Raw genomic sequence first — 6,206 nt, 5'->3', positions numbered from 1 at the left:
AGCTGGCCTTTTGCACACCTTATTTTGACATAATATGAACAAAAGCTGCAGGTAAAAAAACAAAGTAATTTGCCGATAAGCAAAACATTTCAATGCTCTAAAACTAATGTGGGAGGGGTCCTTGACTGATTACTCCCCTCAGCCCCATTTAACTATCGAAGGATATCGAGGTGGCAAGGCTATTAATATCATGCACTCATAGTAACGGAAAGAATGAAGACCAAAGAGTCAAGATCATCAGAGACACGACATGAAGTAATTCTGCAGTAATTCACCGTTCTATATGGGGAATTAAGATTCAAAATCACCCTCTACGGGGCAATAAAATTCTTTATCGTGGCAAACAATAATAAGAACTAGAAGATGGAGTTCAATCTAAGGCTGTTCCGGAGAACATAGCAAGAAAAGAAGACCAGTAACACAGAAAATGAACCTCAGGTTAACTGGAATATACATCAGGTTAACTTGGATACATAAGAAGAAAGCAACTGGAAAGCAAGTAAGCATGTGCAAAGGAAACTAAATACATTGAAGAGAGAGAGCAAAACCTGTCAATGAAATCTGCAAGAAATTGCAGGAAAACTCAATTTAGGCAAACCTGTCTATATTGGAAACCAATATTATTCCTTGATTTAAATTCATGCCTCCTTTTATTCTTCAAAGTAAATAACACAGAAACCTTAAACCCAGTATTCTCTCAACATGTACATACATCACTATGTTGTCATCCTATACACATGTCATAAAGGTTAATTCCAATAATTAAAAGGTTGTGAAATTGATGCAAACCCTACCTCTAATGTTTTTTTATTTCCTTGAAGGGGGAAAAAAGGTGAAAATTTCATCTTTTGCCTGGTTTCCAAATTGCAAACCTTGATGAAAGGAGCTTGACAGAACCCCATGTAGTTGGATGCGATTTTCTCTCTTCCACATACGTCATGGCCATGGAAAAAATAGTTTGGAAAAGTTGGTTTTTCAGATTTGACTGTACCTCCTTGGAGAATGGACGCAAAATCCATTTTTTCTTGGATAAATGCTTCCATTTTTCAACCATGCAAATAGCAAAGTACATGGTCTTTTAGGTTCGGCGTGATAGTTACCTGGTCAGGCCGAGGAAAATATGGGCTCATTATAATGAGAAAGACGGTAGTATTCAAAGATGTTAGATGTGTCATGATACTGCAAACAAGACTCCATTTAGTCATGGTTCTGGATTGATTAAGCAATTTAAATAAATTAACACAAATATAGAATAGAATTCTTGATAATAAGCATTCCGTTTCAATTCTTAGCCACATCTAAATCTTCACATTTGTAGAATTTTTCCTCTGCCTCCCCCATGGTATTCAGCATGTTGGGATGTTGCACAGAGTTAATTCCTGACCAAATCCAACTATCTCAAGATTAAACTTGAGTTCTTGAAGTTATGGCTTGAAAGTAGTGGCCTCTAAATCAAAAATAAAACCCCAGTAAAAATTAAACCAAAATTCACCTATCATGCCCCAACCCTGAAGGCTAAGGGCACATGAAAGTTGATAGTTCTAGCAGATATTGCTATGGTGAGAACCAGCTGAGAAACTGATGCGGCTACCTGATCTACTGTAGGAAGTTTGAGTAAATTTGATTGGAGCAATAAAGGCTGCTGTGCAGAATGATGCATAGCTCTTGTGAGCAATACGTACTTCAGCTACTGTAAAGTGAGCAGAAACTCATGGTTTAGTTGCTTCACTTCCGAGGAAGAGGGCCATAGTCTTGTGCCTGTCTACAGCATGGAGTGAATCTGGTAGAGCGGGAAGGTGAGAATTTTGATGAGCTAGAGCTAATACATGATATTTGTGTGCAAGAGAATGGAGAAATGAATGTCTATCAATTTAAGGGAGCTTTTGGTGGTTCCAAGAGTGATGACAACCACAGGTTGAGAAGAGGAGGATTGGGGAAGACATTACATTTTTAAAACACGCTCAATTCTTGTGGTAAGGAGCACAATTCAGTTAAATTTACAGATCATATTTAGCAAGTTGGTCGGGAGGCAGAGGCTACCTTGAAGGCAAACAATGAAGCTTATGATAATACAGCAAATCAGCATCATTTTGTTCAAGAGTTGAAGAGGGAAACTTAGTCATAGTGTTCTTGAGGTCAGAAAGGTTCCTAAGGGCACTTAACACAAGCTTAAATTGAGGAAGCAAGTGCCAGACAAAGTGCTGAAGAAAAATAAGCTCAAACGCTTCCAATTTAAAAAGTTTTACAACGTTTCTGATAGCAAGCTAGCAGTTTGTAAATCAGCAAGCAGGTTGGTGCAACCCCTGTTTTCAGTTATGGGAAATCTCAAGGGGCTTATTCCTGGCTTGGCAATGGAACAGGAAATTGGAAGCTGAAATGGAATCAATGGCAAAATCCACTGCCTAAACAAAGAAAGAAAAGGAAAATATTAAAACAAAAGGAGCCAGGTGCAGAAAAGGAAAATATTAAAACAAAAGGAGCCAGGTGCAGTCATGTTTGTTGAAATAACATCTCAACAACAATCAAATATTTGAGGAAAATAGCATACCTCTTACAACATGAATTGCCTTGCTCCTTATTGCATCCCATATCCTCAGAGTTGCATCAGTAGAACCAGTACAAATAATATGGTCTTCCTCAAACACAAAGGAGGGAAACAAGTTACGAAAAAGTGCGACAGAGAAGTTTAACCACTGACTCCAAGATGAAGAGTAGGAAGATACCGTCAGGTGTAAAATCACCACAAGTCACAGATCTACCATGGCCGTAAAATGTATTGAAGAGGACACATTTTTCAGCATCCCACATCGAGGCAACGCAATCAGTAGAACCCGCCAACGCAAAAGGACGTCTTGGATGCCACCTGATCCACTAAATCAACAAGGCTGGGAAAGGTCTTCATAAGACAAGTGCTCAAGAAAACCACAGTAAAAACAGGTAAAGTGTGTCTGTGATGACCTGACGAGTCCCATATTCGAACTGTTACACCAACCCCACCAGATGCAAGCAACTTCCCATCAGCACTAAAGGCCAAACAAGAAACAGAATCCTCATGACCTGGCAGCGAAATGCGTAGAGAAAATCTGTCGAAGATAAGAAATACATAAAGAATCCAGATAATCAGTATTGATTGGGACCTAGGAAGACATATGGCTAAACCCTAAATGACACCAATTCAGAGGAAAATCTCTACCATTATGAAACGACAGAATCAAAACTGTCTTGTCTTAAAAGATCCCCGGCCACCTATTTAATTTACACATCCTAGTTCAAAGTCTTAAACCCTAATCATTATCCTGACGAAAATCCTGTACTCAACAAACCATAATGCGTAAAGCAGAATAATGACATACCATTTAGCTCCACTTTCCAATCTCCATCTCCAGTCTTCCAGAGAAAGCCTTTATCCTCTGCACCCCCAGTTGCAACTAAGGTAACATCTATTGGGTTGCAGGCAACTGCGTAAAGCTCACCTATGAACAAAACCATAATGCTAAGCCAGCATATGCAAGACCCCCTAAGCACCCCCGCTACAATCCATATAATTCAATTCTCAGCACAGTTATATATATAACTGAAGTGCTGAGAATTGGACAGACAAGACAACAAGACATACCGGAATGACCAGTGAAAGTGTGCACAGAATCATTGATAACGTAAAGATAAACGTCTCCTGTGTCGTAACTTTTCAGTTCCATCCTGCTTTAATTTAATGAAGGGTTTGTAAACTAGTTTTGTGTCAAATTCGGGTCAACCTATTATGATTTCTGATTCCCGGGGTTTTCTCTCACTTCCTGTTAGAGAATGCTTAATTGAGTCCCTTTTTTATACAAAGAGTTGACTGAGTGCATATACATCAATAATATTTATAATTCCACCCTTCAGTATGTGACACTGTCAGTTTAGGTCTAAGAATTCTTGGGTTTCTCTGCAACAATTCAAATTCTCTAATCCCTGTTTCCTCCATTTCTTCCATTTGTTTATCTACAATCCATTCATCTATCTATCTCCATTCAAAAAACCTTTCCCTTCGAAACACTTTCCAGTTTCTGACAAAGAAACTGGCTAAATATCATTTATCTCTGGCGATATTTTATGGTGATTGACTGCTGATTAAGATTGTCAATTCCGTTTCGGTAGGTGTTTTGTTTTTTCAATTAGAACGGAATGTTTCAGTTTCAGAGTGTTTCGGCGTGCCGTTTCGGGGTTGTACTGTTCATATATATATATATACATAATTCAAGATAAATTAATTATAAATTATGCAATACAAACACAATGCCAAACAAATATAATTTTAAAATTTAAAATATTTCTAAATAGTCAAGATTAAATAGATCTTTAACTTAAAGTAATTCAACTTAAACAAAATATTAAAATATTATGAAAGTAAAATGTTTTAACACAAATATTTTAAATATAAAGTTAAGTCAATGTTATTAAGGCTAATGAAATCTAAAGCATCACTTGTTTTGCTCAAATTCCTACAAAGTATAAACATGAAAAAAACAACATGAATATAAACTATATATATTAGTGATAAATCTAATTTTAAAAAATTAATATCATTGTTAATGAAAATAGTAATAATAATTTTCAATGTTATTATTAATATCATTGTTATAGAAAATAGTAATTAAAAAGAGCTTTTTATAATTGGATGTTTTAATTAATTAAATTGAATAAGGTTCAATTTGATTCAATGGTTTTTCAAGAGCGGAACGGAACATGTGGAATGGAACCGGAACGTTTCGGGCGGAATTTAGTTGAAAAATCCGGAACGGACCGAGATTTAAAATGAGATGAAATTTGTTCCGTTTTGTTCCGTTTTTTGAATTGATATGGAATGTTTTGGCCATTTCAGACGGAACGGAACGGAATTGACAACCTTGCTGCTGATTGCTTCGAAAAATAAAAATAAAAAACTGATTACTAGCATTACGGGGTTCTTGATTTTATGTTAAAGAGCATAATGCGACTTCAATTAGTAGATTTTCTGTGACTACAACTACTAGATGTTCTGTTTTTCTTGTATACAAAGATGTGACTTCAATAATTCTGCCAAGGTCATTTTAATTTAACCTTAGCTGCGCTTTTCCCCTGTCGGCCACATCTTTAATCCTAGCAGCCCTCTGCTACTGCTCAATTACATGGCCTTGATTTTTTAGTTTCCAACCTTCGCGAGTTCAAACACAACTCAACTTACTTTTTGAGTGCCATTTTTTCTATATAGCTTGTCACACGCCACCAGAAAGTTCTTACAGGGGAAGCACCAAAACGAGAAGTAAACAAATCTTCTATTCTGGGTGTGGCTTGCTGCCATCCAAACCCAAACAAGAGGCCCTCGAGGACAACTCTTGCAGGTTCTTACACGGGAAGGACCACCACCAGAAGTGCTGGCTGAAAGGCCTGCTTTTATGTGGCCAGTGTGCCTCCATTTTCAAAGAATGGAATAAGTCTCATTAAGGATATCACGGAGGATGAATTAAGGAATACCAAGTCAGAGAAGCAGAATATCGTTCTTCCATCAGTATGATTTCGTTTTAATCGGTGGATGGAGGACTTTTTGCGTTCCAGGTAGTGATTGTAAGAAATAGTAACCCTTTTATAATTTACTTTTTTGCTGCAGGTTCTTGAGGAATATGTTTTCTGACGCAGACGAAGCTAGTTAAATTAGAAATCAAAGAACAAGAAGATAAAATGAAATTACTGAACAAGAATCGTTCTCATATTCTTTTATTGTTTGAATAATTATTCTACCAAAACAATTCCCTTATTACAACTGTTTAAATAGCTCTAAAATCAACCTTATTAAAGGAAATCTGAATCCCAATTAAATAGGAAAAATAAGTGCTAAAACCGAAAACAAAGCTAAATTCCGAAATTAAAATGGAAAAATACTGAAAAAACATATCTAATTTAAAGGTCTTCCCAGCCTTAACTGGTTACTATTAGTCAAGGAATTTCCTAACCAAATTTGACCATGATCTAACAATCTGACACAACCACATATTTTCTTGGAATTGGACCTTTTCGTCTCATCTTTTTCATGCGATCCAATTACAATTGGTCATTTAAGGTTTATCTGCATGGTCAGTGTAATGAGTAATGACTGTAACTTGTAATTGTCATCTGATCTAAATTTGCAGTGAAAGCTTTGAATCAGAAAGCTAATTACTGGAATGTTGAAAGCTTTCAGGATGTTT

The 6,206-nt window shown here is 36.5% G+C and overlaps 1 pseudogene; it reads right to left on the bottom strand.

The window, feature by feature from the left end:
* Positions 1–1,541: 1,541 nt before the first annotated feature.
* On the bottom strand, positions 1,542–3,698 carry LOC133677580 (uncharacterized; annotated as a pseudogene).
* Between the last annotated feature and the right edge of the window lie 2,508 nt (positions 3,699–6,206).

Source organism: Populus nigra, chromosome 17 (assembly GCF_951802175.1).
Source record: "Populus nigra chromosome 17, ddPopNigr1.1, whole genome shotgun sequence".
Taxonomy (NCBI): domain Eukaryota; kingdom Viridiplantae; phylum Streptophyta; class Magnoliopsida; order Malpighiales; family Salicaceae; genus Populus; species Populus nigra.
Note: the sequence above shows the minus strand (reverse complement) of the source record. Positions and strands in the feature narration are given on the sequence as shown.